This window comes from Mauremys mutica, chromosome 3 (assembly GCF_020497125.1).
Source record: "Mauremys mutica isolate MM-2020 ecotype Southern chromosome 3, ASM2049712v1, whole genome shotgun sequence".
Classification (NCBI taxonomy): Eukaryota; Metazoa; Chordata; order Testudines; family Geoemydidae; genus Mauremys; species Mauremys mutica.
The window spans coordinates 146,335,620-146,359,637 of NC_059074.1; the positions used below are offsets into that span (position 1 = coordinate 146,335,620).

General features: G+C 43.7%; 1 long non-coding RNA gene across 1 annotated transcript; it reads left to right on the forward strand.

Annotated features, from left to right (window-relative positions):
- Positions 1-1,705: 1,705 nt before the first annotated feature.
- On the forward strand, positions 1,706-20,745 carry LOC123367507. Its single transcript, XR_006578503.1, has 3 exons — positions 1,706-1,796; positions 2,998-3,149; positions 20,629-20,745. It is a non-coding gene; the product is annotated as an uncharacterized LOC123367507 (long non-coding RNA).
- The last annotated feature ends 3,273 nt before the right edge of the window (positions 20,746-24,018 follow it).

Sequence of the window (24,018 nt, forward strand, 5' to 3'; positions counted from 1 at the left end):
AACAGGCAATGGTGGCCATTCTGACTAAGGGAAAATTCATCAAGTCAACAAAACCCCAAAATCATTAGGGATGCGATAAAATCGCCAGAGTTGGCAATTCTCCTCTCTGTTGTCAGCTAGCATAACTCATGTGTCTAGTAAGGAGATATCTCTTTAAGGGTACGTCCATACTACCCGCCCGGGTCGGCGGGTAGCGATCGACTTCTCGGAGTTCGATATATCGCGTCTCATCTAGACGCGATATATCGAACTCCGAACGTGCTCCCGTCGACTCCAGAACTCCACCACCGCGAACAGCGGTGGCGGAGTCGACGGGGGAGTCACGGACTTCGATCCCGCGCCGTGAGGACGGGTAAGTACTTCGAACTAAGGTACTTCGAGTTCAGCTACGCTATTCGCGTAGCTGAACTTGCGTACCTTAGTTTGAACCCCCGCCCCCAGTGTAGACCAGGCCTAAGAGACTCCTTGGGGAGGAGGTAGGAGTAGTTGTGTCTGGGTCATTGTTGCTAGGCAGATTTAGAACACCCAGAAGTTTCTGGAACTAGGTGTGGCAGATTTGGGTATCCTCCAATAGGTTCTCTGGTGCTGGGATCTGACTCCACATGAGGGCAAGCAGTTAGGGCAGTTGCTTTACAAAAGGCCATGTGCCCTGTGTGAGTTGGGAGAAGCTGAGCCCTGGAGTGCAAAACAGGCTGTTTCCTCAAACTCTGAAGCATTCTGCAGCAGGTTAGTGATGCTGTTAACCCTCTAACAGGGAAGCATGGGCAATGTTAATGATAGAAAGGGGAAATTCAGAGGGAAAAATAATTTTAATTGTATACTTTGAATGTTGTTTGATTTTAGCCAAACTGTTTTAATTAAATGTCTCAACTGGCATCATTCACCGACTTTTATTTAAATCTAGTAATGCGGAGTCACTTATATTTTACTACTCTCAGTTCTTGTATTTTCTTGTAACAAGGTTTGTTTTTTAAATCTGTATACTTAATTGAGTGGTTGATCAATCAGTTAGCTGGCTGGCTAACAGTGATTTTCAGCTGAGGAAGAGTCTGCATGGATTCCAACTGAAGATTCTTACAACCAAGTGGAGGGAAGATGTTGCTTTTGACTCAGCAGACTGTATAGATTTGGTGATCAAAGACTCTGAGGCTCAGGTGAACTCAACCTATGTTTTTGGGAACTCTTGAGTTTCTTCTCACTGTGTTTCTGTGGGGACTGACCTATTTAGATTTAATTTGTTTTCTTTATGTTTATGTATAACTGTGAAGAGAATGTATGTGGATTATAAAATAGCCATGATATGTTATAAAATTAAATTATTTATTATGTCTCTTTATAATATTTTATAAAGTTGTTATTTAGATTAATTCCTTTTGTTCCTTTTGGGACTTGAATGTGGGGAGATTGACCCTATGCAATCCTTGCTGAAAATCCTGAGAGACTGAATTCTGCACTTCCAGTTGCTTTTCTCTGGGAGTTGGGTTTTTTGGGCACTGGAAAAGGGCAATTTAGCAAACTCTAGCCCAACTGTCTTGCTGTTCCTTCCATCTCCGTTAATCACCACCCGTATTAATTTCCCCTGTTATAACATCCCTCCTGCCACCTTGTCCCTGGAATTTTTCCTCATGTGACCCCACACAGTCCTCAGGAGGCCAATATCCCTTCATGGAGGCTGTGTGCTCCCTTGGCCCTCATTGCTTTTCCAGGTTCATTGGCCGCACAGCAGGGACCTTGCAGTTGAGCTCAGGATGGCTGTTCAATGCATAGGGGATCATATGTAAGGTAAGGTCACACAGGTAAGTGTGAGAAGCTGACAAACAGATGAACAAGGATTGCAGCATTGGCAGAGTGGACTGTGGGGGTGTGGAGCAACACAAAGCCTGACAAGGGAGTATAAGTAGGAAGGGGCAGAGTTATGTAGAGCCTTGAAGATGCTTGTAGTGGGGTGAACACCTGCTCCAGCCCGGAAGGGGCTGGAAAAGCCCTGCAGAGGGCTGGGGCTGGGCAAGGGAGTAAAACCTCGGCTGATTGGGGGAAGTGTCTGCAGGTGGGGCCATGCCCCCAAACTAAGCAACTGGTCCTGATAAGGCAGCCAGGGAAGCCAGAGGGAGCAGTCTCTGTCTGACTTGAGAGGGAGACAGGCCTGGCTGCTGGGGAACTCACCCAGGGGACCTAGAGGGAGGCAGGGCTGGGGAAAGGCCTTAGGAGCTGGGACGCCCTAGGCCAGCAACTCCCCAGGCTGCAGGGTCTAGTTCTAGGCCTCCTAGGTATTGGGCTGCAGAGGGGCAGCTGGAAGGTGGGTAAAGGCAGCCAGTCCAAACCCCTTGTTGCCTATCATGGTTGGCTGATAGACTGCAGTCCGCCCCAGGGTGCGGGGTCTAAACAAAGACTGGCAGTGGGGATACGGGGTGGGGGTTCCCCTGGGGAGGGGAAACCCAGTAAGACTGTGGGGTATCGCAGGAGGCAGAACTCTGAGATAAGGGCACCGGGGTCCTGGGAGGGACACAGGAGCCAACGGCAAGCGGATCACCAGCCTGCACAGGGCGCTCCTGGGTCGAAGAGCTAATTCCCATAGATGACCAGCAGGAGGCGCTGCAGGGGTGAGTCTGCGCTGTGCTACAATGCTCATAAACAATATGACAAGAGACAATAGGTTGAAAAAAACTAACAGAGGATGGTGAGGACAAGGGAAAAGTGAAACAAATGATCGTATTTGCCACAGTAAGCAGCAGTCACTAAAGTTAATGGCTTTTCTTCCCCCAGAACAGGAGTTGTAACTTTGTCTCCTTTTAAACAGTTTCTGTGATTACTTTAATGCTTCTTTATATATAGCAGGGTTTTTTTCTGTGAATCATCTATAACCTTAATACAGCAGACAGTATATCTGAAGCTGTGTAGTCTGTTGTAGTTACATGGGACTATTAATTTGAATATTCCTTTTTTTGAAACCATGTTATAGTTGCATTTGTGTAACTCTTAGAATGTTCTATTTTTCAGTATGCCTGTAATCTCAGAAATGCTATATTCTGCCAACAAACTCTGATACACACCAACACCCAGCATGGATGCAATATTACGCTAGTCTTCTCTACAATGGAGAGAAATCAGTGTGAATTCAGCAACTGCTAGACTCTTCTTTCAGGTGAATGGTAAGATAAGTAATTTACATGGATACACGACCACCATTTAAATCAGTTCCAGGTCCTTTGAATAGACGAGAATATTTCACCCTACAGATAAACAAAAGATCTTTAACATCTGGTATAAACATTGATTAAACAATATGGTAGGTTGTGTGCAATAAGCACCATCCCTCCCTTCAGCTGCCCTCCTCGCAACGCACTTTCAATGGCATTTGCAAGGTTTCAGTTTAACTGACCTTCATACTCAACTTATTTTTGTGTCCTGGGTATTTTTAAGATGAGTCCATGGGAACTCCCAAACATTTTGCTGGTACTACTGGAAGAAACATTTGAGACAGTGCTGAGATTGCTATTTGCTACCAATAGCTTGAAGTTTTTGGAAAGCCTCTAAGTGATATTTTCCACTTTATAGTATTTTCTAAATGTAGAAAGACTGGCCCCATATGTTATGTTTGTTGCTAAATGGCTGAGAATGTGGGAAAGATAGTCATTCCAGGTTCTGTAGAATCCCACACACGCTCTTGGGAAAGCCAGTTACAGGCATGTAGATACCTGGCTGCACAGACAGTGGCTGATAGCCGTGCTTACAAGGAGGTTATTCTGATAATTACAGGTTCAATCACGAGCTGTATAATGCACCTGTCCAGGGGAGTTAGGGGGCATTAGACACCCCCTTATTCCTCCCTGTGGGCTACTCTGAATGCCAGTCCCGATGTAATGCACAGGTGGGAGAAGAGTGGGCACAGCCTTGACTCCTCAACTCAAATGCATTGGTACATGCAGTTGAGCCAGTATGGAGGAGGAAGTACAGTGTGCCAGCAATAAAGCAGGCTCAGATTGTTTTCTCCTTGGAACAATAGGGGAAAAAGGGACCAGATTTGTCACTGTTCTCTAGGGGAGTGCAGTTGTGCTATGCCCCTTACTGGGAAAAGAATAATGGATGCTTATGCAGCTCATAAAAAGAATGGTCAAAGTGGTGAAAGGGCCAGAATGCAGGATGATTGAGTAGCTTGTTCATGGAGGTACTAGCTACTATGTGTGTATGTATGTGTAAAATATAATTGGACTGTATGGAATTGATTTTTTTCTTTTGTGAACTGTTTTTAAATTATGCAATGCTAAATCATACAGTATAAAGTGATGTATTTAAATATAAGGAGTGAAACTACTATACCACTGTGTTTATCATGATGCAAGACCTTTTAAAACTTACATACAGTTGGAAGGGTATAGATAATTTGGCATAAACAGTCCCATGCCAGATGTAGTGTGTTCAAATTAGGATTTTATTTACATAGACACAAGGGGGGAAAAAAATAATTCACAGGATCAAGGCCTCAGAGAAGTCAGAATGTTCAGTACTAAATATCTGCCTAGGAAAGCTAAATTTTTATCTCTTTGATCCTATTTCGCAAAATGCCTGGCTCTTAAAGGAGCCCCTTTTCAATGGACATATGCCTACGTGTAATTCAGCTTCCCGTTACATCCCTTATTTGTGACACCCTTTAATAGACGTCCTAAAACTTGATTTCTTTTTTTAAACAAATGAGAAAATCAGTGGATGTAATAGCCAGATTTTAGTAAAGCTGTTGATACAGTAGCTCACAAATTCTTATCTGAAAAATGTACTTAAATTAGTTTGAATATGAGAAGTGTCACTTGGTTTAAAAACTGACTGAGGAACTGATACACCAAAGAGTCATAATGGTAAGTGACATTCTACTGAGATGGGGAGGGTGGCTAATTGGATGCCAGGACTGATAGTAATTACTACTTTAATGATCTGGAAGACTGAGGAAAGAAAAAATGTTAATGAAATTAATGGATTATATTAAATTGAGAGACAGGGGAACATCAGTGAAGACACAAAAATAATATGGAAAGGCTTGGAGCCTGATCCAAAGTCCATCAAGGTTCTTACACTAATTTCAGTGAGCAGTCCTTTAGAGAGAGTAGAAACATAGAGGGGGAATAACATATTGAACTTGGGGAAATGGAAACTACTAAATCTTGGAGTGAGGCTAATAAATAGATATTCAATGGGTGGGATTCCACTGGAAAGTAGTAATGGCACAAAAGACCTATGAGTGGTTGGATGTGAGTTTACAATATGATTTGGCAGGAAAAAAGGCCAATTTAACTTTCAGTACACAAAGAGATTATTATTTATTCTTTGTATCATCATGCAAAGAGATGGTGATTCCTGTGTCTGGTGCAGCCATAACTGGAATATTACATTTGTTTCTGAGTACTTCAATTACAGGAAGATCTCATCTTTCTAGGTATTAATACTGAAAGGACTAGCTTTGTGGCTGTGCATTTACTGGTAGGCACAGACGAATAATTTTTGTTGCTTTTCTTTGAACGTCTTCTGATTAAAGTGTTGTCACAGCAATAACAAATTTCCAAATCTGAAAACACCTTAATGATTTAAATATGATTTTTTTTTCAAAAAATGTAAATGAGCTATTTAAACTCTTCTTTAACTTTCACTTTTCTTGACCTTAAACTCTGTCCTCACTGAGGAACTGTGTGTGTCTGGGTAGCTGTTTGATGATACCTGAGCAAGAGCCAGCAGTAGTTGCTGAAAGGCCACAACAAAAAACAGAAGTCTTAATGCACAACCACGCAAGTTTAGTGGCACATGGTCTGGTTGCTCCCTAATCTCTCATAAAATGGCCTACTGATACTTCAGTGAGGAATTGAACAATGCACTGATGTCCAGGACTAGAGCTGTCCAGAGGACAATTTTATTCCTTGGCAAACTTTTTTGAAACTAAACTTTGACATTTGATTTTGTTGCATACTGAAAGGAAAACAAGACCTATTTGAACATTTTCACAAAACCAGAATTGCTGAAATCTCCATTTTCGAATTGAAACCTGAGTTTCAATTTGGGAAGAGGATGTGGCCTGCTATTAAAGGCACTGGCCTAGGATATGGGAGATCCAACTTCAAGTCCCTGCTGTGCCTGATTCAAAGCAGAGTTTTTCTTCCCAGATCGTTCGGATTCCTAGCCCATGAATGATCTAGTATGAAAAACTCTGCTCTAAATCAGGCACAACAGAGACTTGAGCCTGGCAGTAGGCTCAAGGGGGAGGACTAAGGTAGAGAGAGAGAGGGGTATTTCCTTCACCAAAAGATATCTCCATCCCTTCTCTCCTCTCAGAAACATAAGCAATATTTGCTTCTGTTATCTCCTGGCAACATTCCTTATCGCTTCTTCACATACTGCTACTTCTCCTCCGTTGTGTGATAAAGTTGGAGAAAGGGGAAGGATGGGTAAAAATAGGCCAAAAATGATGGTAAAATATTGAGGTAGTATGGAACATAGGCTGGCTTGAAAAACAAAAACATGTTGCTAAGTGGAAAAAAGTTCTGTAATTATTATTAGGGAAATAATGGATGGTGGTTGGACAGGGCAAAAGTTTGAAAAGGGGATCTACCGGAAAGAGGAAGTTCTGAGAAAACATTAGAAGGAAGGAAAAAACAGTGTTACTGAAGAGGGAAAAGGAAGGAGATAAACGGGTTAAGGTAAAAAGAGTTAAAGGAAATAATTATTTTAAACACCTTTTAATTCATAGAAATGCCCCCACCACTACCCACTAACCAGCAAACATATTGACAAGGAGTTAAACTAAACTGTTTGACTTTGTATATATTTGATTTATGATTTAGTACATATTTTTTATGTTTTCCTGACAGAAAAGAGGAAATTAAAAGATGGGGAGGGACTGGGCAGAGTTCCAAAAGCTATGAGAGAGGAAAAGAATCTTTCAATCAACTGTTTTCCTGGCCAGAGGGTGGATGTCACACTATCACTAGTATTAGTCCCACCAGAGTACTGCTATCCCTGTCCTCCCTTTCTGGAGATCTTAACCAGAGCCCTGTGATGCCTGGGCTGTTCATCCCCTGATCTGAGCGAACAAGAAACATAAAAGTGAATCCTGGGGAACTGAAAGTCTTTAGCCCTTTTCCTTGTGAAGCTAAATTTGAAAAACGTAAGACAATAAACAGATCACGAGGGAGGACAGGAATAAGCAGCTGCGCTCCATTTCTGCTGCACGAGGTTAAAGGGGAACCAAAAGATGTCTTGCCCTCTTCCCCCACCACATAGAAGCCTGTTGTGTAAAGTGAATAATGTCAGTTTGGGGTGTTCCCCCACCCCAAAGAATCATCTTGTTGATTATCCTCAAAATTCTTAGGCCAGTCTTGCTCATGTTGGTGTGATTGTGGTGGACAGGGATGTCTTACACTGGTGTGACAGGCAACAAAAAAGAAGAAAAAAAAAGAGAAATATGTAGATCTGCCACAAAATACTAAGTCTTGAACTGCCTTATCCCAGAATACTGGTATTCCCTCCCCCCCCCACACCCAGTTTCCATCATCTGCAACTGATACTCCTTAATAGGCAGACTATCCCAGATTGAAATTAGTATTTCAGAAGCAAGTAGTATGCACAATATAGAAGCTTTTGTGTGCAGAAGTGTAGATACAGATAGGTCGATGGAAAGATCCTTCCATCCACCTAGCTACTGCCTCTCAGGGCTTATCTGTGTTTACAGTGCTGCAGTGGCGCAGATGCACCAGTGCCACTGTAGCTCTTAGTGAAGATGCTACTACACCAACAGGAGAGCTTCTCATGTCAGTGTAGGTACTCCACCTCCCTGAGAGGGAGTAGCTGTGTCGACAGGAGAACCCCTCCCATTGACATACTGCTGTCTACAATGAGGGGAGGAAGGAGGTAGGTCAGTATAACTGCACTGTGCAGGGGTGTGGTGTGACATTTAAGTCTATATGGTTTTATAAAAATATGCTGATGAGTGAATATAATGTAACTGGAATATGCTTCATGCAAAAGGTCTTTTGTAAGGTATCATTACAAAGCTTATAATCTACTGAGTGTGATCATCCTATTTGTATAAATGTACCACTCTTGTATCTGAAACTAGAAATATGAAATATAACTCTGAGGGCCTACTGTAATTATGCAAAGTGTGGGCCATTAATGGTGGTTAGGAATCTTGATGACTCCCATTAACCAGGACAATTTTCTGCAAATGGCTCTGTTTTACTTGCAAGTCTTCCTGTATACGTACTGGCAAGTGGGCAATAAAATCTTGCAGTGACATGTGATCATGTCACCTGAACTGGAATCCATCTTTAACTTGGTGTCTTTCCATTGAGAAGGAGGGGATGGGAACCCAGAGAGGGACAAAGGATTCCTGCTTTATACAAAAGATATATAAAGGGGTGGAAGAGAACAAAGGGAGGGAGGAGCCATCATGAAGAATCCCCTAGCTACCACCTGAGCTGGAACAAGAGCTGTACCGGGGAAAGAATTGTGCCCAGGCCTGGAAGTTGTCCAGTCTGAGTCAAAAACTTAGTGAAGCATCTCTGAGGGTGAGATTATCTGTATTCAGTTTGATTAGACATAGATTTGTGCATTTTATTTTATTTTGCTTGGTGACTTACTTTGTTCTGTCTTTTACTACTTGGAACTACTTTAAATCCTACTTTCTGTATTTAATAAAATCACTTTTTACTTATTAACTCCGAGTATGTATTAATACCTGGGGGAGCAAACAACTGTGCATATCTCTCTATCAGTGTTATGGGGGCGAACAATTTATGAGTTTACCCTGTGTAAGCTTTATCCAGGGTAAAACGGATTTATTTGGGGTTTAGACCGCATTGGAGTTGGGCATCTGAGTGTTAAAGACAGGAACACATCTGTTAGTTGCTTTCAGGTAAACCTGCAGCTTTGGGCCAAGTAATTCAGACCCTGGGTCTTTGTTGGAGCAGATGAGTGTGTCTGGCTCAGCAAAACAGGGTGCTGGAGTCCTGAGCTGGCAGGGAAAGCAGGGGTAGAAGTAGTCTTGGCACATCAGTGGCAGCTCCCAAGAGGGTTTCTGTGATCCAACCCGTCACATGTGGATTGAGCAATGTAGTTATAACAACATAAGTTTGTAGTGTAGACCAAATGTCAGAGAGATGGGATTACCTACATCGATTGGGAAAAAAAATGTTAATGTAGGAAGCATCTACACTATAGGGGTGCTACTGTGACACAGCTACAGCACCATAGCTTTGCCACTGTAGCAGCTGTAGTGTAGACATACCCTAAGCTTGTTGACTTTTGGGTCAGTCTACACAGCAAAAAAACACACGCAGCACCAATTCTCAGAGCCTAGGTCAATTGACTTGGCCTCATGGAGCTCAGGCCTGCAGGGCTAAAAATAGCAGTGTAGGTGTTCGGACTCCATCTGGGGCTTTGGCACTGAGACCCTTTCCCCAGCCAGATTTCAGAAACTAGGCTCCAGCCAAGCCCAAATGTCTGCACTAGTATATTTAGCCTTGCAGCCTAAGTCCCGTGAGTCCAAGTCAATTGACCTGGGCTCCAAGACTCACCACCACAGGATTTTCTTTGCAGTGTAAACTTCACATTGTGGATGGGCAATTTTCTATTGTTTACTCTTGGTTGCTCTAGGAAGACCTCTGTTATGTACATATTTCCCAGACTTTTAATTTTCCTGTTGTCTCACTTTTGTACTAATCTGATTACTCTTTTTATTAATGACAATTTTGTTTCTTGGTGAGTTAGGTACATAATTTATTGCTAATTGAAGAGGGATAGCTTAGTGACAAAACGAAATGCAGCTCACACTTGGATATGGCTTACAGTACAGTGAACTTCTCCAACAGAACTGGAGGAGTAATTCTGGGCACAGAAATGCAATGGAACTTTGCTTCCATTATAGTATTATATATTATGCTTATATTTGCACAAGGTATAACAATATTATATACTTTAAAAAAACCCTTTAACAACTTTGCTGCAATCTAGCAGCTAGGTTTGAATGTTAACCCTGATTTTTAAAGTCGTGTGCACATGTGTAATATGCTTGTAAAATGGGTCTTGTGTTCCCCTGTAGTGGCCAGTCCACACAAGATAACAGCCTGCTACTGCTGCCAGCTAGTGGACTTACTCCTTTAAATCAGGTAGTGCAGATCTGTCCTTGGTGCAGAATATCTTGTATTCAGCCATGCTATAAAAACCTGTAGTGGGAGTTATCAAATGTGCATAGCTGACAAGTACAATTTCCATAATTGTGCAGACATTCATAATTATGCACATAAATGCCTGACAAATGCAAAATATACATGCATAATACACTAAAAATTACATTAAGTGCTTAATGTGTGCTTGCATGTTAAAAGCAGATATAAAGAACCAGGGGTACAGGAATTCCTATATTAATTTCAATGAATTAAAACTCTACTGTGTTTTCATATTCCGTCCCCTGAGCTCCAAGAGGAAATACACATTTTTAATGGTGCCTTTACAGTACTTTAGCTTTTGGCTGTGTTGAAATGCAGTTTTTAATCTTCTATCTTTAATGTTTTGGGGATGTGATGAATACACTATAACTACATTTTTCATATTGTGCACCATTGAGACTTTTTAGTTTTTCTTTTGCTTGTTCGGTGATTGTTAGTAATTCTCAAGTCCCTGAAGGGTTTGGGTGTGGTTAAGGATTCTTTCTCTCCCCATAAATTAGTCACAATAGTTGAGGTCAACTATGGTGCTTGAGCTAGATATCCTTATTTAAATATCTGGGAAACTGGGTTTCTCAGTGGAAAGCCTTCAGTTTGGGGCTTGGCTACACTGGAGAGTTGCAGCGCTGGTGGTGGGTTTACAGCACTGCAACTTACTCACCGTCCACACTTGCAAGGCACATACAGCGCTGCATCTCCCTGGCTGCAGCGCTGGCTGTACTCCTGCTCTGCCTCGGGTATAACTATTGCAGCGCTGGTGATGCAGCGCTGCTCCGCCAGTGTGGCCACCAAAAGCGCTGTAATTGGCCTCCGGAATTTTCCCATAATGCTTTTAAGTAAAGAACTCTTTGTTTTGTTATGATGCCTCTCTTTGTTTTGTTGTGAACTCGGGGCTCCCGGAGCTGCTTATCTAAAAAACAAACACAGCTCCTGTTTGCTGTGAATGAGGCAGGCAGGGGGATGAATGTCTACAGCTAGTGTTTGCTTGAGGAGAGAAACAGCACGGCGGGCGGGGAGGGGGGGAAAGGGAGTCCCTCGGAGCAGCTGCTTATCTGGTCTGCAGGCTATTTGCATTTAAGAGTGAATGAGGGGTCGGGAAAGTGGTCAGAATTTGCAAGGCAGGGAGCTGACACAGTGTCGGCTCCAAAAGTCCACCCACTCTCTCTCTCCCACGCTCCCTGTCACACTCCACCCCACCCCCCTCTTTTGAAAAGCATGTTGCAGCCACTTGAACGCTGGGATAGCTGCCAATAATGCACCACTCCCAACACTGCTGCAAATGTGGCCACACTCCAGCGCTTTCCCTACACAGCTGTACGAAGACAGCTGTAATTCCCAGTGCTGCACACCTGCAAGTGTAGCCAAGCCCTCTCACTTCCTCCTTTAGAGGACAGGGACTGGCCCAGGATATTTAAGATGATGAAAGCCTGAATTTTTGCCTTGTTCGAGGGACTTGTGGCTGTTTTAAGACATTTCATAAACCTCCAAGGATATAAACTAATACTAATGATACCTAGAACTTTTTGTCAGCAAATCTCCTGGTGCTTTGCAAAGGAGGTTAATATCGCTATGCCCATTTTATAGGTGGAAAAACTGAGGCACAGAGCGCCTGAGACTTTCCCAACATCACTCAGGAGGCCAGTGACAGAGTTGGAAATAGATTTGTGTCTCCTGAGTCCCAGATGAGTGCTCTGTCCAGTAGGCAACACTGTCTCGCAGTGTTATGCACCATTAGAAATCTGGGACACCTAGCATTCCAATGGTATATAGTAGTATATTCTTGCCTTCAGAAATATAAACTATTTAGTTTTTATGGTTCAAAAATATACTTTAAAATTGGTAGACATTAACATCATGTTGTTTTGATTGCCCTCTTCCCTACATTTTTCTCCCGCACACGTACTTATTAAAATATTCACTTCTAAATACATGCTGGAATTAAAGTAGGAGGAATAAAGCAAGACGCTCACACTTCAAGATGAAATCTTTTTTGACTTGATAAACACTTTAGGGACCAAACATTCAAAGCAATTCTCTTGGACCAATGACCAGAAAGATTCACTCCTTTCCTAAATTCCCAGCAACACCCATTTGCACTAGGCAGCCACAGCAGCAACCCCCAGCACCCAAAAGTAGCCCACACTGAGGATGCCAGCCTGCACTGGTGGGCTACAGAGGAGAAGGTGGATGCCTGTCTCAAATGGGGACGAGGCAGGATGCTTCCTCTGTTTGTAGCATCCTGTTCTGTGGTGTAGCCAGTCCACATGATTCCCTCTCTGGTCTAATAGTACACTTCAATTTTTAGGGTGTAGTGCAAGACCTACTTCTTTTCCTACGCATTTGCCTGGGATTGGTGGTAGGGTTGGGGTGTTTGCTTTAGGAATTGTCTCCCCCTCCCTCTTCCATTCTGTACAAATAGCTTGTGGTTTATTAAATAATATATGAGCCTTGTAATACACCTCTACCCCGATATAACGCGACCCGATATAACAAGTATTCGGATATAACGCGGTAAAGCAGGGCTCTGGGGGGGCGGGACTGCGCACTCTGGCGGATCAAAGCAAGTTCGATATAACGCAGTTTCACCTATAACATGGTAAGATTTTGTTGGCTCCTGAGGACAGCCTTATATCAGGGTAGAGGTGTACATAGCTAAACACATTTTTAAAATAAAAGAACTACGTAAAATATAATTTCATTCATGGTTGCCTGTCGTCTGAATCTGGATGGGACAGACCGCAATGTTTGATCTTTTGTCCTGGAAAATTATTTTGCTACAGTTCTTGCATCCTACTGCTACTGAGCATACAGCGGCTGCAGCTTCTGCTGTTCCTTCATTGCTCCTCCTACTGGCTTGCTCAGGCAAGGAGACAGCTAGCACCAATAGCTGCATCAGCTCTCAGGAGGAGGAAGAGGGGAATGCATCATAAGAAGTGCACAGTGGGGAAAGGGATGGAGCAATAAGCAGGGGATGTGCCCCACCCCCTAGGGGATCAAAAAGAATCAGAATGGGGGTTTTGCTTAATTAGGTACATGAGAATTTGGCCCTGTATCATTTGAGGCCCTGATAACTAATATCTCTATTTTACAAATCCTGGAATTCACCATGCACCCAGCCCTTGGGTGATTCAGGCCACTCAGCCACTTAACGCTGGGCTTGTTTCTAATATTTTTCCCTTGTGGGGGGGGGGAAGCTTCTCAATGTTGGCCACCATAATTTCATTGAGTGATAATAGCAAAGGTGCCCTAAAAGCCTGTGCTGGCATGTTACCATTGTGACATGAAGCCTAAGCCTCTGTATTTTACAGATGGTCTATCCTCTACATCAGGGATGTCCCTTGGAAGGGAACAGACAGTTGTAACAACTATTTTTACAACTAATGTAACACTAATATTTAAAAAGGGCTCTAGAGGTGATCCCGGCAATTACAGACCGGTAAGTCTAACATCGGTACCGGGCAAATTAGTCGAAACAATAATTAAGGATAAAATTGTGAGACACATAGAAAAACATAAACTGTTGAGCAATAGTTAACATGGTTTCTGTAAAGGGAAATCGTGTCTTACTAATCTATTAGAGTTCTTTGAAAGGGTCAACAAACATGTGGATAAGGGGGATCCGGTGGACATAGTGTACTTAGATTTCCAGAAAGCCTTTGATAAGGTCCCTCACCAAAGGCTCTTACGTAAATTAAGCTGTCATGGGATAAAAGGGAAGGTCCTTTCATGGATTGAGAACTGGTTAAAGGACAGGGAACAAAGGGTAGGAATTAATGGTAAATTCTCAGAATGGAGAGGGGTAACTAGTGGTGTTCCCCAAGGGTCAGTCCTAGGACAAATCCTATTCAATTTATTCATAAATGATCTGGAGAAAGGGGTAAACAGTGAGGTGGCAAAGTTTGCAGATGATACTAAACTACTCAAGATAGTTAAGACCAAAGCAGATTGTGAAGAACTTCAAAAAGATCTCACAAAACTAAGTGATTGGGCAACAAAATGGCAAATGAAATTTAATGTGGATAAATGCAAAGTAATGCACATTGGAAAAAATAACCCCAACTATACATACAATATGATGGGGGCTCATTTAGCTACAACGAGTCGGGAAAAAGATCTTGGAGTCATCGTGGATAGTTCTCTGAAGATGTCCACGCAGTGTGCAGAGGCGGTCAAAAAAGCAAACAGGATGTTAGGAATCATTAAAAAGGGGATATAGAATTATTATTAATATTAATTATTAATATATTATTGCCCTTATATAAATCCATGGTACGCCCACATCTGGAATACTGTGTACAGATGTGGTCTCCTCACCTCAAAAAAGATATTCTAGCACTAGAAAAGGGTCAGAAAAGGGCAACTAAAATGATTAGGGGTTTGGAGAGGGTCCCATATGAGGAAAGATTAAAGAGGCTAGGTCTCTTCAGCTTGGAAAAGAGGAGACTAAGGGGAGATATGATAGAGGTATATAAAATCATGAGTGATGCTGAGAAAGTGGATAAGGAAAAGTAATTTACTTATTCCCATAATACAAGAACTAGGGGTCACCAAATGAAATTAATAGGCAGCAGGTTTAAAACAAATATAAGGAAGTAGTTCTTCACGCAGCGCACAGTCAACTTGTGGAACGCCTTACCTGAGGAGGTTTTGCAGGCTAGGATTATAACAGTGTTTAAAAGAGAACTGGATAAATTCATGGTGGTGAAGTCCATAAATGGCTATTAGCCAGGATGGGTAAAGAATGGTGTCCCTAGCCTCTGTTCGTTAGAGGATGGAGATGGATGGCAGGAGAGTGATCACTTGATCATTGCCTGTTAGGTTCACTCCCTCTGGGGCACCTGGCATTGGCCACTGTCGGTAGACAGATACTGGGCTAGATGGACCTTTGGTCTGACCTGGTACGGCCGTTCTTACGTTCTTATGTACCGAGGTGGCAGCAGTCTGAAGCTACAAATATAGGCTTCAACTTTGCAAGAGATTTAAGTGCACCTCCTGGGAAATGAGCTAACTATGGTTGAGGTCAATCAGTGTTAAAGGTATTGAGCACATTATCATCTTCAGTTAGCTCTTATTCTGTAAGGTGCTAATTATTGGCCAATTTGACTGCTTCTATTAAAAATGACCTGGCTGTAGGAAACTGACCTAGAAAGAAGAAGAAAACTAACCTTTTAACAAGTCATCTCAAGAAGTGGGTGGAGTTTCAATATTCTCTGCAAAAAAAAACAAAAAAGGCTACTGAGCATGCTCAGAGATGGGTTTTTTTTTCCATTCCTGTTTTTTTATTATCCAACTGATTTTTTCAACCTCTGTCATGCATGTACTGCAGAATGAGCACATTTTATATGCCAGATTTAAAAGCTGAGACATTTTTTGGTTGTGTGGGGAAAGAGTGGCAACTTTTTTACAGCAGGAAAAATATTTTCCCAGGCTCACATAACTCAAGAAACAGCTAGATATATTTGACTCAAAAATTATCTTTCAGTTGAGAACAAGCATGAAAAATTTCAACCTATAGGAAGACAGTTTTCAGAAAGTTCTCAGTTAGGGGGGAAAAAGGGGAGGAGGGGTTTTCAACCAAAACTATTTTGCAACCCTAACAACTCTAGCATGCTTAACATGTGGACAGTGCATTTTGGATATCAGATGAATTGTCATTATTCATGCTTTGTATTACAGTAGCATCCAGAGGCTCTTGTCAGGATTGGGCCCCCTGTGTGCTAGGCATTGTGCAAACAGGGTAAAAGATGGCCTCTGCCCTAAGGAGAAAACAGCTAAAGACAGCACCCCACACTTCAGCAGCCCCTTGGACCCAGAACTCTGCTTCTCTGTGGGAGGCACCTTGAATGATTTATAGGGCCCAATTTTGTGTCAAAACTCCAAAAATAGTCAGTTGACCTCGGTGCAGGATCCTCACTGTCCGGTGTACATCAATTGTTTTATAAGCCAAATTATTTCACACTTATTTACTACAAAAGACTATTTTTAAGTAGCTCAGCATTAAGCCACTAAGAACTGCAGAAACTGTGGCTTGGCTGAACCTTCTGTTTAATAATGCCAGTGATAGCCACACCCATGAGTTCTTAGTTAATTAAAACCACAGGGAAAGAGATTAAATTGGTGGTTTTACAGTGCTGCTGATTTAGTCACATTGCAAATGCTATCACAGATTTTAATTTCATAGTGATGGGTTGCAGTTCTTTAGTGATTAATAATGGACATATCCCATAACTTACTCTTGTCATGTGACTCATTTTGCAAGGCTACCTAATGTCAGGTTATTGTACCATATGCTAATCTAAGAATCCATGCAAAGCAACTTTGTAGCTGCTCTTGGTTTTTAATGAAAACCAGAATTGTTTCAGGAACTAAACAATAAAAGTGTTGGGAGTTTGTTTTTCTAGCTGAATTTCCAATGACAAAATATTTAAGGCATACAGTTAAGTTGGCTTTCCCTAGTAAGCCTTATTACTGAGATAAGATACATGATGCAAGAAAGTATATTGCTTACATGAGTGTTTATAAACACAAATTATATTATGTAAGATGAGGGGGGGGGTGAGAGATGTTCCAGTCAAAACAAATATTTTGTCCTACATTTTTAGTGAGTCTGAGAATCTGATCTTCCTGCTCTTGCGTTTTAAATCTCTGTGGCTTGAACTTGATTTTCTAAGTTTCCACAGAACTGTCCAAATTGGTTAGCTACACAGCCAGATTTTTAAATTTATTTTCAATCTCTCTTGCAGTCTATCTAGTTTAGTATTAGTTCCAGGAAAAATCTTGACTTGTAGTTGGGTCACTTTCTTTTCAATTTAATATTTTTATTGTGGGTTTTTCAGAGATTCATAGATTCCAAGGCCAGAAGGGACCATTGTGATAATCTAGTCTGACCTCCTGTTTAGGACAGGCCATAGAACTTCCCCCAAAATAATTCCCAGAGCAGATCTTTCAGAAAAACATCCATTCTTGATTTTAAAATTGTCAGTGATGGAGAATTGACCATGACTTTTGATAAATTGTTCCAATGGCTAATTACTCTCATGATTCCAAATGTATTTATTTCTAGTCTGAATTTGTTAACTTCAGCTTCCAGCCATTGCATTATGACTTTCTCTGCTAGACTGAAGAGCCCGTTATTAATATATTTCCCATGTAGTAGACTGTAATCAAGTATCCTCCTTAGCCTGCTCTTTGTTAAGATAAATAGATGGAGATCCTTATATCTGTCACTAGAAAGCATGTTTTCTAAACCTTTAATCATTCTCAAGGTTCTTCTCTGAACCTGTAAAGGTGTGTGACCGGGGCTCGACTCTCTCCGAGGTGCGGAGGGGAGCCACACCAGCTCGCTACACGATGTCTGGCCCCCCGGCGGTCCTGGGCGACAAACACAAAGCCCCAAGGCGCGGGCACTCTGGCACAGGCCTGAGCAGCAAGGTAGAGTCTAAGGAGCTCAGGTCCCCTCGGCAGGGCTGAGCAACCGCAGAGTCAAAGGGGGCCCAGGCCCTCTGTTTCAGGGCTGGGCAATGATACAGAGTCAAAAGGGGCTCAGGCCCTCTGCTTCGGGGCTGAGCAACAATACAGGGCCAAAGGGGCTCAGGCCCTCTGCTTCAGGGCTGAGCAACAGTACAGAGGTTCAGGGAGCTCAGGCCCTCTGGGTCAGGGCGGAGCAGCAGTACAGTCCGAAGGGGCCCAGCCGTAGGTTTGGGCGGGGCACCAAACACAGAGTCACAAGGCTCGGACCCCTTTGGCTCAGGGCTGAGCAAAGTACAAGGTTCAGGGAGCTCAGGCCCTCTGGTTCAGGGCTGAGCAGCAGTAGAGTCTAAAGGGGCCCAGCCCTAGGTTTGGGCGGGGCACCAAATACAGAGTCATAAGGCTCAGACCCCTTTGGCTCAGGGCTGAGCAAAGAATCAATCCTGTACCTAAGCTCGGGCTCTTACGCCTGAGCGTTGGGTGAGGGGGAGTCTGCCACCCGTGAGGGGGGTGGCAGGGGGGGACGCAGGCCCACCCACTCCACTGCGTCCCAGCCCAGGGCCTTAGCAGCGGCTATCACCGCTGACCGGTCAGTGAGGCTCCTGACCGAAACACACTGACATAGGTTCGGATATGTCTGCAGCCTAACTGGGGTCGGCTACCCCCAGGCTACTTCCGGTCTCCCCCTCAGGGCCTATCTGCTCCGTGGCGTCGGTCCCCGGCCAGTCCACCAGCATGGGCTCCTCGCGGCCAGGGCTTGGTGGCAGGTCCGGCAGTTCCTCAGGGAAGTCCGGCCAGGCGTGCTCCGGCGGCTCCTCCGAGTAGCAGCAGGGGCGAGGAGGCTCCAGTGGCTCCTCCGGGTAGTGGGCGCGGGGAAGCTCCGGGGGCTCCTCCGGGTAGTGGGCGCGGGGAAGCTCCGGGGGCTCCTCCGGGTAACGGGCGCGGGGAAGCTCCGGGGGCTCCTCCGGGTAGTGGGCGCGGGGAAGCTCCGGGGGCTCCTCCGGGTAACGGGCGCGGGGAAGCTCCAGCCAGTCTGGGCGGCTGCCCTGGGTCCCTGAGGTTTCCCAGTCGCGACCTCCCTGCGGCACGTCTGCTCCCTGTGGCGGCTGGCCCCCTACTGAGCTCTGCCGGCAGGGCCGGCTCCAGACCCCAGCGCGGCAAGCACGCGCGTGGGGCGGCCCTTTCCCGGGGGGGCGGCAGGCTGGGCCGGCGGACCTGCCGCAGTCATGCCTGCGGGAGGTCCACCGGAGCCCCGGTACGACCGGACCTGCCGCAGGCATGACTGCGGAGGGGGCGCTCGTCCCGCGGCTCGGCTGGACCTCCCGCAGGCATGACTGCGGCAGCTCAAGCGGAGCCGCCGGACCTGCGAACCGTCCGCAGCTGCGGGAGGTCCAGCCGAGCCGCGCGACCAGCGGACCCTCTGCAGTCATGCCCGCGGGAGGTCCGCTGCTCCCGCAGCTCCGGGGCGCCTCCCGCGCATGACTGCTTGGCGCGGCCAAAAAGGTAGAGCCGCCCCTGTCTGCCGGCCAGCCTTTAAACTTCCGGGTCGCCGCCTGACCCTTAGAGGGGCGGGCTCGACGCTCCTTGGCCCCGCCCCCTCAGGCTTCTGGCTAGGCGCTCCCTCCACTGGGCAGGAGGGGGAGCCACACCGGCTCACTACAGAACCCTCTCCAATTTTCAACATCCTTGAATTGTGGACACTGGAACCTACTGGACATAGTATAACAGCAGTGGTCACACCAAAGCCAAATACAAAGGCAAAATAACCTCTTTATTCCTGCTTGAGATTCCCCTGTTTATGCATCAAAGGGTATGCCTACACTACCCGCCGGATCGGTGGGTAGTGATCGATTTATTGGGGATCGATTTATTGCGTCTAGTGTAGATGCGATAAAAGTGATCCCCGATCGCTCTGCTGTCGACTCCAGAACTCCCTCGTGGCACGGGGGATCAGCAGCAGTCAACTCGCCACCGTCCTCATGGCCAGGTGAATTGACCTAAGATACGCCGACTTCAGCTATGCTATTTGCGTAGCTGAAGTTGCTTATCTTAGGTTGACTGCCCCCCTAGTGTAGACCTAGCCCAAGTGTCATATTAGCCCTTTTGGCCACAACATTGACTGGCTCACTACAAAAGCAGCTTTGCCTCTCCTGGAATTGACACCACCTCATCAGTTATTGGGAGTGAACTACATCCACCCTGATCAAATTGGCCCTGTCAACACTGGTTCTCCACTTGTGAGGTAACTCCCTTCTCTTCATGTGTCAGTGTGTAATGCCTGCATCTGTAATTTTCACTCCATGCATCAGAAGAAGTGGGTTTTTTTTACCACGAAAGCTTATGCCCAAATAAATCTGTTAGTCATTGAGGTGTTACCAGACTCCTTGTTAACATTGACTTTGAGCTCATGTTCAGCTGATTATCCATCATGACACCCTATCTTTTTTAGAGTCACTGCTTCCCAGGACAGAGTCCCCCATTCTCTATGTGTGGCCTGCATTCTTTGTTCCTGGATGTATACATTTACACTCACATTAGGCATATTAAAACGCGGATTGTTTGCCTGCACCCAGTTTACCAAGTAATCCAGATCTCTCTGTATCAGTGATGTGTCCTCTTCATTATTTTTGTGTCATCTGCAAACTTAATCAGTGATGATTTTATGTTTTCTTCCAGGACATTGATAAAAGTATTGAATAGCATAGGGCCAAGAACAGATCCCTGTGAGACCCACTCGATGATGATTCCCTGTTTATAGTTATGTTTTCAGATCTATCAGTTAGCCAGTTTTTAATTAATTTATTGTGTGCCATGTTAATTTTACATTGTTCTAGATTTTTAATCAAAATATCATGCAGTACCAAGTCAAATGCCATACAGAAGTATAAGAATATTACGTCAACACCATTACCTTTATCAACCAAAGTTGTAATCTCATTAAAAAAAGATGTCAATTTAGTTTGACAGGGAGCATGCTGAAAAAGAATGTCCAAGTGATCTTCTCTGAGATCCTTCCTGTCTCAGGAATGAAGGAAGATAGAACGCAAAAGATTCTGGAAGTGAACCACTGGCTAGGCAAGTGGTGTAGGATTTGGGTTTTGTGGAACATTCTCCCCATAGAAAGTGGACCAAAGGGCTGTATAATTTGGATGGTCTATATCTCCATAGAATGGGGACTAATCTCCTTGGGGACAAGCTGACTCGAGTAGCCAGGATGGCATTAAACCAATAACAAAATGGGAAGGTAAAAAGAGGGGAGATATGAGCATTCAGCACAAAAATTAAGATGTTGAGAACAAAATTAATTAAGAAACCAAAGAACATTAAGAAAAGAAATTCTTTAATTGCCCATACATTACTGCTAGGAGCATGGATAACAAATGAGGAATTTGAATTGCTCGTTTTTGAGCATAAATTTGATCTAGTTGTATTACTGAAACCTGGCAGGATGATTCACACAATTGGAATGTTAAAAAATCAATGGCTGTAACCTATTTCGGAGGGATTGAGAGGGCAAAGCGGTATGGGGGAGTATTGAATCCTCACAAGGATTCCCTTGCAGGTACTATCTAGTTAACTTTCTCTATTGTTTAGGATCTCATCTACCAGTGAGAACTTAAAAATTATAGAAAATGTAGAACTGTCCCAACAGAATAAATGCTGAAACCACAACCAAATGAAATAAAGCAAAATAAAATATCCCTGATGAGGAGGAGGGTGAAAATCTATGGCCTGTAATATTAGAGGGTCAGGCCAGATAATCATAATGGTCCCTTCTGCCTTTATGATCTTATGAATCATTGCAAACAAAATAAAGCATGATTAAATTGAGCAAAATGACATCTTGGGTGTTCTTGCACACCTGAGGTCCTGCTGAACCTGGAGGGTTTATTTGCACTTCAGATTTGGTATGTTAATTATTCAATTTAAGGCATTTAAAGTGCACTCAAGTCCCATGGTGATGGACACTTTATAAATGTGTAATTATTATTTTATTTATTATTTATTAATAGTACATTCCAGTAAAAACATACTTCACTGACTTCCATTTCTTAACATCATGTGATGTTTATAGGTTGGCAGGTCTTTAATCTGTATTTGACGTACATTTTTGGTCTGCAGTTGTCATGACTGCTGAAATCAAGAAACCATTTACTTAGCCCATATCGCATAGAACTCCTTTTCCTAATCCCTGCCTCTGAAGTTCCATTGTTTCATACATAAGTGCTCTGCATTATCGCACTCTCCAAGTCAAATATTGAATATAGGTGTGGGATGAGGCCTCCTTGTTTTATTGCTGAGCAAGGTGGTCTTGCTAGTTGCTTGAAAGGAAGAGATGAACAGTACAAAATTGTTTTATCACTCTCACCTGGCCCTTGTAGGCTTGAGTTGCTCTTACCATCAGTTTTTTTTTATATTGTTTAATTTGACAAATTAACATTGCACTGAATTAGTCAAATTAGCCCTGTGGCCAGAATGCGTCAGGGCAGTGGACCCCAACTGAAGGACCACTGCAGCGGTGGTGGAGGAAGGAGCCTAATATTTGAAGGAGAAGACATATCCCTGATGCAGTGGTCCCCAACGCGGTGCCTGCAGGCACCATGGCGCCCATGGGGGCATCTTAATGTGCCCACGTCCTGGCCCCCGGGAGAGCACCTGCCAAAATGCCGCCGAATTTCGGCGGTGATGCCTCTCGATGACGTCGCTTGCCATCGACAAGCAACGTCATTGAGAGGCGTCCCCGCCGAAATTCGGGAGCGACGCCTCTCGATGATGTCACTTGTCGACGGCAAGCAGCGTCATCGAAAGGCGTCCCCGCCGAAATGCCGCTGAAATTCGGCGGCATTTCGGCAGGTGCCCTCCCGGGGGCCAGGACGCGGGTGCATTAAGATGCCCCCACGGGTGCCATTGCGTCCGCGGGCACCGCGTTGGGGACCACTGCGTCAGAGTTATGTCTTCTCCTTCAAATATTAGGTTCCTCCCCCAATTCATCTATATTGCCCAAATTTGATTTAGATATTTGTTTCCAAGTACTATTGACTGGGTTTGAAAGTGATAATATAGTACAGTTTTGATCCAGCTACACTATGATTAAAAAGGATTTTCTGTGTGTGTCATTAAATGTATACAGTTAACAAACACTGACATTACTGTTCTTTAATTAATGATAAGGTTGGGAAGTTAATGCCTGATTGGGCTGAGGCTCCAAAGTGTTCTTCTGTGTGTTGGAGGAACAGGGAGAAGCCATGCCTGTGAATCACATGGGAGTTAGTACAAGAGAGATGATAGGAGAATTACAATTTCTTTAAAAGCTGTACACAATACAAGTTTCCCAACACCAACTCTTCTATTCATCTTTTCTCGTGTTTCAGGAACAAGGGAGCATTCAATGAGCTTGAAAGGCAACATTTTTCCAATGGATACAAATACATAATTATATTAATAATACAAAGCACAACTAACCTGTGGAACTTATTGCCACAAGATATCACTGAGGCCAAGAGCTTAGAAGTTAAAAAATTATATGAATAACAGGAACCTTCAGAGTTGCTTTAATAAAAATTCACAACATCAGCAATAAAAGTTTGTAAGGAGTGTAAACTCCTCCTGCTTAAAGCTATTCACCAACTTCTGAGTGAGTTAGGAAGAAGCTTACTTTATGAAAAAGTTAGTCCCCAGTTGCCCACTCCTGGGTTTTATGCAGCAAATATTTATCAGTGGCCCTCCCCTTCAGTGTGTTTTGAATGTAGAATTATTAAATAATGTTCCTGAATGGCAAAAAGCTCTGGCAGAGCTAAAAAACAGACCAAAAAGCAAGGAGGGGAAAAAAGCAAGAAACTCATTTTGGGGAGGGTAAATTGTGGGTGTGAGGGATAATTGGTTTCAGAAGGCATTTTATGTCTCTGGCTAGCAAGGAAAAGGGGACTGTGTGTAATACTCACCACTCACATAACATTAAATCAGAGTTGAGGGATAGTTTATTTTATTTAAGTGTACAATTGCTGGGCTGTTACACTGAGCTCATTATGTTCCTAAACAAAATAAAAAACTCGTCCTTAATTATTTTGAAACATTCTGGGGACTGGGCAGTTATACTCAGTGAAGCCTTGAATTGTACATCGATTCCTTGATGGGACAGATCCAATAAAAAAAGAGAAGATACACAACAAAACAGGTGTTGCAGGAACTTGTTCAGTCTCTCAAAGTGTAGGAAAGAATTGCACTTAGGGGAATTAGTTTAGATGTTTTATTTAGACCCTCAACATTTAAATACTAGAATAGATTTAAAATTAATTTCTGAGGCCACTGGGGTCAATGGGAGCTGTTTTAGGTACTCAGCACTCATGAA